This window comes from Macrobrachium rosenbergii, chromosome 2 (genome assembly GCF_040412425.1).
Source record: "Macrobrachium rosenbergii isolate ZJJX-2024 chromosome 2, ASM4041242v1, whole genome shotgun sequence".
Taxonomy (NCBI): Eukaryota; Metazoa; Arthropoda; class Malacostraca; order Decapoda; family Palaemonidae; genus Macrobrachium; species Macrobrachium rosenbergii.
Window position 1 is genome coordinate 67,135,431 of NC_089742.1, and position 12,893 is coordinate 67,148,323.

The 12,893-nt window shown below is 34.3% G+C and overlaps 1 long non-coding RNA gene across 1 annotated transcript in view; it reads right to left on the reverse strand.

Moving 5' to 3' along the window:
* Positions 1 to 5,423, reverse strand: part of LOC136849922 (uncharacterized) — a 63,074-nt gene extending 57,651 nt beyond the window's left edge. The window contains exon 1 of the long non-coding RNA XR_010856474.1: positions 5,332 to 5,423. This is a non-coding gene — a long non-coding RNA (uncharacterized lncRNA). The remainder of the gene's footprint in view (positions 1 to 5,331) is intronic.
* Positions 5,424 to 12,893: the final 7,470 nt, after the last annotated feature.

Below are 12,893 nucleotides of genomic sequence, written 5' to 3' on the forward strand. Positions count from 1 at the left end.
TTGAAAGAAACGAGACACAAAGCATCACCTCCGTCCAATAACATATTATGCCTGACTGGCCAGTTTCGTAAAAATCTGACGTGAATTAAATTCCCGAAAGTTGATGAAAAATGACAGGATATTATTAAAAAATGAGCAGCCAAAAAACTGAGCAAAAAATAAGCATGTTTTGAAAGGTTGTTAAAGTTTTAAAAACACGGCAGAAAGCAGCACATATTGACAGGATGTTGTTGATGACATCACCAACGCCGAAACCTTATTTTTATTCCAGATCCTGAAAACGATTCTGGAAAGAAAATAATGGAAGCTCGATCCATTTTTTATAATCATTTAGCATATAATTCCACGCCGTCGAGTGTCGCGCACAGGGTTATAAAATTGATTTATAACTTGAAAAACACTAAAGCGTAAATGGTGAAAGAAGCGGTGAACAAAGCATGCGGTTAGCATAGGAAGAAAAGAAATGTTCATTCACATACTTCAAAACAAAAGGAGAGAGAGAGAGAGAGATGCTTCAAAGAGCAAAAAGCAAAGAGAGAGAGAGAGATATCCAACTATATTCGGGAATAATCATAACCACCTTATGAATGCCTGAGAAGCATAAACACCGAAGTTCTTATTGAATTTCAACAATTCTTGTAAAACTTTTCCCCTTAGAAGAAAACATCTTCCCTCAAAATTCTCAAACGTTCAATATCAGGGTTTTATTGCAGGAAACGAAATTTGTTTCGAGAAAGAAATTTTTGCGTATGAAAATATCTTACAATCGTTTCCATTAACATCATACTTTCCTTGTCAATATCACTGAGGAATAACCGAGAGATATGTCAGTGAGTCTGTATAAATTAGCATTTCGTTAAAAGATTCTGATTTTTCTCCTTCTCTCTGTCCTTAATAGAAATAGATTTCTCTAGTTTTGGGAGAAGGGTAAAGGACACGTGAATGAAGGTTGCACGTATAAACAAAATTAATGATTAATCTAGTATAAATCTGATCACATTGACGTTACACCGTTAACGCACATACAAATTACACACATACAGACACATACATTTATATACGAAAATACATACACACGCATACATATATATATACAGTATATATATATATATATATATATATATATATATATATATATATGTGTGTGTGTGTGTGTGTGTGTGTGTGTGTGTGTGTGTGTGTGCGCTCGTGCGTACGTGGGTGTGAATGTGTGTGTTTGTGCCATTAGTATTATCTAAATTGTTCTGATTTATCTTATTTGTTTCCATTTGTTTCCCTTGTTCATACTTCATTCTTTACTCGATTTTCTTTTCTGTACTTGCTGCTGTCCTTTTTGAGACTCTTAAGTTATAATAATAATAACAATAATAATAATAATAATAATAATAATATAATAATAATAATAATAATAAGAATAATAAGAAAGCAAGATTTATATATACAAATGCAACAAACTAATATAAATGAATGCATGCAAATGTTAATGTCCTTTACAGAAGTGAGCAAAACGTTCACCACTTTCTCACCGAAAATGTTTCGTCCAAAGTGCAACGCTAATCCAACACATTCCTCGACAAACGAAATATATCAGTTAAAAATTGCAATAAGATACAGGGCTGATGAAGGTCTCATTCTTGAGCACCAGTTTGTTCCAATGAAGACGCTTTATTGCTTCTGATTATTGACGAAATTTTATTGGGTTTCAAGTGCACTTTGATTATGAAGTTTACAGCGACAGACAAGTAATTTTATGACGCAAAATACAATTTAATCTCAAGTACAGCCGTCCGCTAAATAAAACGAGTCGATACTAACAACTACGAGAGAGAGAGAGAGAGAGAGAGAGAGAGAGAGAGAGAGGAATAATAAACAACTCCCAAAAACAGAAATAAAAATTCAAGTACAAATAAAAGAAGAAAAACGATAGATATAAAAACCCCAAGGTAGAAAGCGAGGTCAAAGTGCACTGATGTCAGAGTTGTGTAGTTGATTGTTAATCTGGTCACTAGAACCTAAATAAAAATGAAGGTTACATAACAGGAGGGTCACAGGACATCAATGGAGGTGGAAAGGTCAGTAAAGGTTAATGGAAGAGGATGTGGGAAATTTAATGGAAGAGGATGTGGGAAATTTAATGGAAGAGGATGTGGGAAATCTACTCGAATCTAATGGAAATGACTACAAGTTCATGATAATGAGATCATTGTGCGACAATGATGAGGGGGTTAAAACCATCAGAAGTTAATTGATTAGTAGAGATAATTGGAAATCAAATGAGCCAAAGAGTTCAGTTAATGTTCATGGAATTGGGAAGGCCGCTAGAAGTGAGTGGCATCCTACGGGTCACTAACAGTTAGCGGAAACTAAAATTTCCCTGGAGGTAATTCTTTCCCATAGATCTCGATTAGGCAATGGTTTGGAAGGGGTTACGAGAACCTAAAAAGGAATCGGGGTCACGAAAGGTCAGGTCACTTAATGTCAAGGAAATTATGATGGTCAATAGGAATAACTGAACAATCATCGGATGTTAATGATACTGGAATGGAACCCTAATGTTCAAAACCTTGCAGATAAGATAAGATGAGGTATTTCGTTGTGATGATTGTGAAACGGAGCCGCTATCTCACTTATGGAGGTTAAAACCATGCCGGAGAATACTGTTTCTATTTATTCAATATTTGTATAAAATGTTGGGTGTAGAGGGAAAAAGCTTACATTTGGTTCCTTGCGATTGTAAGGAGCTATACGGCAATAGGTGGAGGAGAAAGTAACTTCTGTAACAAAAAGAAACAGAACGAGCAATCAAAGATTGTTTTGTTCACATTTGTAATTTCATTACCTTCTGGTTACCGTTCTTATTTCAATCGTCAAGCGATCGATCTCATTCAGTTACATTCTCTCGATTTTTCCGGTGTCACTGAAATATTCATGGAATGGTTAATGAGCACACAACATCATTTCATGATTGTAGAATAAAGGAGACGAGGTAAACTTGGAAGGCAGAAAAGAAATGCAAGTGTGAGGTGAATTCCAGGCACAATGCATCGTAACGCCAAAGCATCATTAGATTGCTGAAATAGTAAGGGGCTAAATGGGAAAGGGAAACGCTCCAGTATTTACAGAGTTCGGTACTAAACAAAGAGTTTTTCTGTAGATTCCCAAAGTGGTGTTGAAGTTGAAGGTATTTTATACTTTACAGATTTTCTGGCTGTAGATAAAAAGACGATTTTCCATGATTATCTCTGACGCTAACATTTGTTTTCAAGACAAAAAGATGCTGCACCAAATGAGCATGTATGGATACACAAATGCGAATTCACAGAAATACATGATCAGCTGACAAATGCTTTCTCTTGAAAATTAAGTTTCCAGAAGGTAAGAATAACTTTTCAAGCATTTTGTGACAAGAAAATTAGTTGTGAGCATCACGCCCCTCGCCAACTTATCACACTCATCGTTTAGTTTGTTATATTGGTTGTTTTCAGAATCCAACTGGAATGGTTTGGTAATGAAGATACACAAAAACACAACCCACATACACACACGCATATATACTGTGGATATATATATATATATATATATATATATACATATATATATATATATATATATATATATATATATATATATATATATATGAGGGGCGTGGCGTAACAAGGCATGGCCACTGCGGCCGAACTGGTTTTTTATTGTGAGCGAGCAGCTAAAGTACAGCACTATCCTGTACACTTTTGTCCCCTTGTGTTACTGGCAAAGGTCTGAAAATCCATGCAAAAACAAAGGGAAAATTTCGCCCTTAGCGAGTTCTCACTGCTATCATGTTCTTAATACTCTGTAATGTAGTCTGTTTTTTGGTACGGTAATTGTTTTTGTTTTATAATATTTTCATGGAAATTTTACTCAGATATGTTATAATAATAATTTTTGAGCATTATTAGGATAAATATTTTAGGTTGTTTTCACAAAACATGCTTTAATTGCCGTATGAAAACATTTTCATTGTGTTCATTAACACTTTACAATCTTACATTACCTCACTTTTGTGGTTGTTGCTAAATGACAAAACATACTATAATGATTTTTGCATATGTAATAGGCGAATAAATTTCTTTAAAATGAGGTATGATTCATAGAAATCGTTTAGCTGGTTTTCTTTTATCGTTTTCATAGTTGGCAAACTTTAAATGCGTTTTTATCATTTTTAAAAAACGGCGCTTGGCACTTATTACACTGCGCCACTCATATATAATGTGTGTGTTGATAAGCAACGTTTGCATGCAAAATATGAAACTAAAAACACACTGATATTGTTAAGCTCATTCACTGTCAAGTAAACTCTTGAGAAAGGACGTAAATGTCGATAACACAGAAAGCATGTAACTGTTAAAATTACAAATTCGGTTACCGGGTTTGTGAACTCGGCTTGAAACCCTTCTCAGATGAATAATTCGAACGTTCCACTCTCCACGGCTAGACTTGATAATGGTAATCGACTAAGTCTGGGATAAACTAAATCGAGAGATTTTTATCCAATTTAGAAAAAATGGTTCAAATCAAACCATATTTTAAATCCTGTGTTAACTGGCAAATCACAGATTATTTTTCTAACCAAAACAGAAAATTTAAAGTGATAATCCCACACTGAACATGAAAGTTTGAAAAATTCTGGCATCCTTGTGCAATATCTAACAGCTTTAAAATATGATAGTGGATTGAAAACGCTCCAGATAGAAAACCGGTATACACACCAATGCCATTTAATTAGCTGCTTTCAAGGCCATGACAAGATTATAGATTCAACTTGATCCTTCTGGCTCTGCTTCTCGTATCTTACTCATCTAATTCATCAACAAAATGAGCACTGTGGAACAGGTATCGTTTCCTGTTGATTTTGCTACATCAAAATAAAGCAGTAATTGCTGATCTTGTCAAAGTAACATGACATAATAGAAAGACTTGCTTTGAAACATGCTAAAATTTACTTTTAGGCTCTTTTTACTTACAAATATCTTCTAGCATGGCTATACAAATTTCGTAACACTGAAAATCTTACTGAAACGATGGTCACCAATCTGAAATTAAGCCAAAGATAAAACTGATCGAGGATTAGAGAGGAAAATATGAGAAAGGAATAACAATAAATACAACACCATTAGAGAGAGATACATAGACTTCACTGAACATTAAATATTAACTACAAAATAAATGAAACTGAATAAATGTCCTATAATGAACAGCAAAGCATAAAACTAAATATAGGTAATAAATAATAGGGTAATAATGCTATAACGTGATCCAAGGTTTGATAACGCTGGATATATGGTCACTAACCTTCGTAAGACAGTTGATGAGTACAACCCGAGGTAACTCAGCAGCCGAAAATACCAGGAAAAGCACTTTCGTTTCTCTTTTTATTTATCGCTGTTATCCCGTACAAAAATAAATAAAGACCCTCTCATTAATCCGCTTAACAACACTATTTTGCTCCTCATTTTCATTTTCACGCCTGTTTAGTTTCTTGGACAATATTCTATCATAATATTTTCATTAATCTATTATAACTGGTTATTACATAATGGCATCGGTTCTCGTACATATTGTAAAAAAAAAACAATGAACTATATCTTGTTTTCATCTTTTTGTGTCGTACAACGAGAGAGAGAGAGAGAGAGAGAGAGAGAGAGAGAGAGAGAGAGAGAGAGAGAGAGGGGATGGGGAGGCAAGTTTCCTATTCATTATAAACGAAAATATGAAGACAAAATAAAAACAAAATAGGAACTAACATACGTAGCCATTCGATAATCTTCCATTTTAACACCAAGGGAATATGACCCGCAGATCAGCACGTTAATGCCCAATTACCGCGTAGGTATTACCAACAATTTTTCGAAAAAAAAAAAAATTGCACAAACACTCTTTCGAGAAATCGAGAACGAGGCGAAGAGTTGTTAATTAGTAATCAGTGATGGTCACGTCATTAATGAGCAATTGGCTGGCTTATATTGCGTGTGTCATATTTATAAATGATTATAGTTATGAGCTCTAATGGAGCCATAAACGCCGATCTAATCAAATCCATCGCACAAGTAGAGGAAATGAAGTAAATTATTTCTACATAATTAATTACTCAATTATTAGAAAGATAGATCTCTGTTAATCAGCCAAAGTAATTTACGTTACATGAAAAAATTGGCTGTTATTCTAAGATGGAAGAAAAATACTCAAATATAAATATGTTATACTCATGCAAGAATGTATCTAATATAATTCCTCTGAGTCTTTAAACAAGTATACAAGCACAAAGGCACAACACATTTATACAGTATATATATATATATATATATATATATATATATATATATATATATATATATATATATATATATATATATATATATATATATATATAATATATATATATATACTTTTTAATAAATATTGCTGTTCTACCTCTTCCTTGCCTCTTAGTAGAATAGTAAATGAATTTTCTCTTAAAGCTAGGAACACGAAGTGTTTTTCTCGCATGAGAAAGAGGAGAGCGGGAAGAAGCTGGAGTTATTTCCAAACTAAGCTCACCAACCAACCGAAGGGTGGGAATTTTAAACTCATAAGCTTCATAGAGCGGGCATGTTTTTGCTAGGGCTTGACTTAGATATACGGTCCTAAAAACCCACTTTTTCTTTGACCCATGTACTGCAGGTGTGTTCGTCATTTTCAAGATGATACCCACGACCGTTGTCCAAAGTACGCTTGGGGGAGGAGCCTCGAACGATTCAGGCGACCCAAGCCAACCCGGCGTGGGTGACTCTCAACTCAGCTGACACAGCAAACGGACGTGTTCATGTTTTCTCTGAGCACTCTTTGTTTCTCCCACTTAGTCTCCATCACGTGGGACGATTGTTATTCCTAGCGGACCAAGGAAGCTTAACGCAACTGATCGTTGAATTATTTAACCCAGCAGTAAGTCAGATTGTGACAATTACTCCCAGTTTTCTTTCTCTCCAACTGAATCTCCTATTTTTCTTGTTCAAATTTCCATCTCTTAAAAAAGTCTCTAACTAAGAACCCCTAGTAAAGCATATTCCCTTTATGAAGTCATATATTAATTGAATTCATTGTTGTCTAGTGAAATAACATAACTTACCCTCCATGGTGTTAAAAGTACTATTCCTGAGATAAGATTCATCCCTTGTAATTGATTAATTACTAGTGAGAGCTTCTTTAGTGCAAGATTGTTTTCTGGATACTTATTTTCCAGATGTGTGTATACTCGTATACCTTGAGCCTGGACATTCCCTCTTGCTTGGAGAAGAATCTGCATAGTCAGTGCCAAGAAGCCACAGTTCAACGTTCACTGAATCCAGGTGCTTAATAAAAGCGACTGAAGAGGCGTATTAAATCTGTTGTGATCATTTCCTTTAGCATTGAGGTATCTGTCCTGATTAGGACTAATATTTTGAGCTGCTGTTAGCTCCTGTAAATAATTCATTTCCTTTCATTTGACTTTTGTTGAAACTAGTTGTCAGTAAGTTTACTTAATTAATCCACGTGGTTGTATAATAAACTTATATTTTGTAATACTAGTTTTCAGCTGGCGACCGTATCCATTTCATTAGCTGTCCTTTAGAGCTTTGTTTGGGCCTTAATTGGCAGTTATGTGGGTCTTAGGTAGAGCAGGGTAATATAGCTCCAATTAACTGAGTGTTAAAGTAAATAACTGATTGACCCATTTAATATATATATATATATATATATATATATATATATATATATATATATATATATATATATATATATATATATATATATACATATATATATATATATACATATATATATATATATATATATATATATATATATATATATATATATATATATATATATATATATATTCTGTGTCTTCCTGTTAACCAGTCGACCCAGTTTGTGAATGAGTATGCCAGGGTCAGCTGGGGTTAAGGAAAGAGCATGGACATGGAGCTAGCAACTTCATAACCAAAGAATTGCTGAAAACCGCTGACTATGATCCGTGTAACATAAGAATGGGAAATTACACCAATATCATCTTATAATTTCGAAGATAGTAAGAAATGATTAAGTGCGACGAAAATTGGTACGTTTAAAAAGTGCAATATTCTCACTTTCCACATTCACAAGCACAGAAAAGAAAATGGAAGAATTTTGAAAGATAATTATGTTTCTCCACACAAATGAAGACACGAAATGAAATATCCCGCGGAACCCGTTTGAAAGAACGGCATCTGCGGCGTTCCCCATTGTGGGGAAAGATTTTATTAATCGCTCTTTGAAGACGTTTTCGTCTCCATCACCGATGGATATTACAGGCGGCGTAGGCAGGGACCAAATGTGCCCATTTGGCAGACTGATCCATCATAATACCCTCCAGATAATTAATATGCCCCGGAGGAAACGAAACAGATCTTGACATATCATTTCCCATTAGCTCTTCCGACGAAGGAGCGAGGAGGCTACGGAGGGAGTCTCAGCAAGGGCTCTAATCCCCCCTCCGGGAAAATGCCATGACTCAAATTGGTGGAATCTATTGATAAATGAACGTCAGATGAGTCCATGTTAACGGCTCCCTCCCCAACCTCACCATGGCTACCAAAACCCCACCAACCAGCCAACACCCTATCTCTCTCTACTTGTCATCTTTATCGTCCTTCCTTCCTTCCTTCCAGCCATCCAATAAACGAGGATCGAGAAGGGGCGCGAAGCTGCAATGGTTAATAATGCTCAAGAGAATCGTGTTTGATTTTCTCTGAAAAAAAGTTGTATGGGTGGGAAAGACATGCATCAAATACCGCAGCCTTAGTTTTTATTCTATGTTTTCGTATGTCATGTTTGCTCGATCACTTCGATGGAAAGAGGCGTTCTTTGGATTATTTTTTTGTTATCTTGTAAAAAAACCTGCGTGTATTTCACAATCCAGTGTAAGAAAAAGGCAAAAAAGTCACTGAGCAGTAATGGTGAAATAAAAAAAAGTTTTCTCTTACATAAAAGATAGAAAAATAAAGGTGCCTTTTTGACACTTAGAGTTTTTATTTCAAACCGTATGTTTCCATTCCTACCTCGAATTCTGTAATCCTTCGGTCAGGCTTCTTCGCAAAGGCTAAAGACTAATTAGCCTCCATAGTTAAGCTGATAAAATAAATAAAGAAATAAACATTCTGAGAAAGAAAAATGTTGTAACTTCAAATTCTACATTAACGATAAATTACTGAAAATTCTGACTTTTAATAGAATATATATGCATTTTCATTATAACCCCCATCCGCTTTTTTTGTGTCACTGGAGAATTAAAGAGGGTAAATCTATCCTCAGCTCTCCTGAAATTGGATGTGATATAAACGGATAAAAGAGGCGATAAGATAAATGTTACCCAGACGCAAAAATGCGACGAATCTTTTATATGATATCTCGTCAACTTTTTTTCTTTTATTTCTGATTGAGAAAGACAGATTCAAAAGTGAAAAATGGTCAATTGAAGGGTCATAAGCAAGGAGATGGACATGAAATCTGGAAGACATTAATCACAGAATAATCATATGAAAAGTAACAAAGGATTATAAGGACAGTACGAAGACAATCTTAAAAGGCGTTGTTTTTAGTTTTCTGTAAAAGAAAACTATTGTGCTGGCTGTGTCTGCCAGTCCTCCCTCAGATCTTAAAAACTACTGAGGCTACAGGACTGCAAATTGTTATGTTGATCATCCGTCCTCAAATCATCAAGCATGCCAAATTGCAGCCATAATAATACGTCTGGCAACGATATAAGCCGGGCCGTGGTTAAGGTTTCATGGGCCGCGGCTCATACAGTATTATATCGAGACCACCGAAAGATAGATTTATTTTCGGTGGTCTAGATTATACGCTGTACAGAAAACTCGATTGCGCCGACGAAACTTCGGCGCATTTCTTACTTTTTTGTTTTTGAACAAGGCATCAAAGTTGGTCATTACTCATTCACCCGATTACCGACCTACTCATTGTGACCCATTGACGCTCACACCCGACCTCTTCACGCCACATTACCTCATGCGTTGTTTCAATCAAGCCACTATGAGACTCTACAATCTCCAAAGCACAATAACCTTCTAGGAAGTTGTCTTTCCCCTACTTGCGCAGCTTGACCTCGTTCCTATGCAGACAATTTTCCAGGAAAGATTTTATTCTCTTCTTGATTTTTCTGTAAAGAATTTGGGACCTTGCTTGAGGTTATGCAGGAAATTCACTGAGGGGTGTCAAGTTCATAATTTTTTTAATTATAAAGCCACCTAAGGTTTATATATATATAGTATATATATATATATATATATATATATATATATATATATATATATATTATATATATATATATATATATATATATATGAAATTTTTATCATAATCGTATCACTTATATAAATTCCCTCATGACAATTCTCCAACGAGACATACTGAGGTAGCGTGAATTTTGATATTAAGCGACATTTGTAGTTTTCATGATTATATATATACTCAAAATATATATATATATATATATATATATATATATATATATATATATATATATATACATATATATACATACATACATACATACATATTACATATAATATATATATATATATACTGTGTATATATACATACATATATACTGTATACAGTATGTATATTATATAAATCCCGCTGGGAATATGAGTTAAAGTTTTTATTAAATGAGTTTTATGGCTATTTAATTCATCTGTATTTAATCTGTGAATTTTCCTGTAGTTATCTGATATTGCATATATTATAGTTTTATTTTTTTTTAACTTCTTTCTGAATTTCTTTTTATTCTTTTTTTAATTATCATCCTACGATTGTGCATTTAAAATTAACAATCTAAAGTTGTGTAAATTTGATAGAAATGCTTGGCATAGCTACAAAGTTACAATTTTTGTAGAGTTATCGATAGATGTAATAAGCTTTCGACAAATTCTTAAAAATGAAATAAAATGGTTAAAAGGCTGGTATCAGTAACCATGGAAACAAGAAAAACTAGGTTTTATATTTCCACTTTTTCTTACATAACCGTTATATAAACTGAATACATAGAAGTAAGTTGAAACACCACATTTCTATAATATTAAAGGAAATTTGAATAGGTTTGTTTCAAGCGGCGTAACTCCTTCGTGTTCGTTTGATCACAGAAGTGTCGTTTCAGCAAGTTTAGAGCTAATTATGAAAAGGAGTGACATTTAAGTAACTATTTACAATAACATATCAAAATTATAGGACAAAAACTGTCCTCTTCCATTCTCGATAAACATGGGGTTATACCTCGTTATTTGATGCTTTATCTTAAGTGATGCCATTGTAATTATCTATTGTCAGTGAAATATCTTTTTGACAAATCTGTAATAAAAACTCACTTCTTTAATCTGAGTATTGTTAATGAAGATCTGATGAACTCGTGCTGAAATCTTTTATTTCTGTTATTTGAAAATTAAATTGTATTAAACTGTATTAATAATAAATGTTTCATAACAATCACACATGATATGTGATTCTGTATCCGCAAGAAATTAGCTTTTGCCCATAAGAAGACTTCTGTTAAAGATCCAAAGATTTCATATAGCAGAATAAAATGGTTGAAATTCAAGACATGACATCACGTAGATCCTGCGTGTTAGGATATACATTAGATTATGAAAAACAAGAAATAGAGAATTAAACATGAAAAGGAATTTAGCTATAAACTGGAAATAAAATATATTTTATCAGCAGGGTAAAAAAATATTTTCTGTGATTTTCGTAAAACAGACATTATGGGCAAACATCAAATAAAAAAAGTTGTACAGATGATAATTGTCAATTAGGTGTTCTATCTCACTCACCCATTACACACCTCGACCCTCGTCCCATCAGAGCACGTACAGGCTATTGATTTCATGCATGAATTGTACAATGGGAAGTCATATCTCCATGAAACAGATCAAAGGACACAAACTTCAACACAGAACATCGCGAGTATAACCAGTTAGGTCGTTCCTATGCTATTCCTTTCTGGGCCTTTCCTATGCATATGTTTCAGTTTTTACTATATCGTTATCGTTTGTGTTTTAACTTTGAAACTTTCCGAGAAAGTTAGACTTCAAGCCTACCGTTCCAGTTGAAGCTTTATTTCCGTAAACTACGACAACAGATTAAGACTGAGAAGAGGAATTAAAGGAGAACGACATCAACGAAAGCGGGGTGGGGTGGGGTGGGTGTTAATACAACGGATATTTACAGATTATATTTGTCAAACAAAAAGGCGTATTGGAAGGGCGCCCTGGTTCCATAATTCAATTTCTCAGTGGTACGAAATACGAACTAGTGGGTATTTAGAACGTCATTTAGTTCAGATTTATAAAGAGGAAAGATCAGAGAACAAACTTTGACCCCAACTGCTCTGTGCTTACTGCTTAGCCTCTAATCTACAATAATTAAGGGAAAAGTTTTATTATATTCACCTTCTGTCATCCGAAAGTCACAGCTCAAACCGACAGGAGCTCCGTGTTTTAGTTGCAGGTCAATTACTCTTTTTTTTAGTAAGACGTGTACTGCTGGCAAACCGCATCACAGTCATAAAAGAAAGCAAGTTTTGAGAGGAGATAAGATATATATTCTAATTTCATTAATCAACAAGGCTGAATGGACTGGCAAAAGGCTAGAATCACGGAAATAACGCCCTCTGCCCAAAGGAAAATCTTAAAAAAAAAGAGTGCACAAAACACCAGACTCAGCTGCAGAGGAGACTAAAACATCGTTGTGATCAGAAGAGTCTAAAGGAGATGATATACAAGAGAGTACATTTCAGGATTTGGTATAAAGAAACTGCCAATAACGTTGGCTACTTGGTC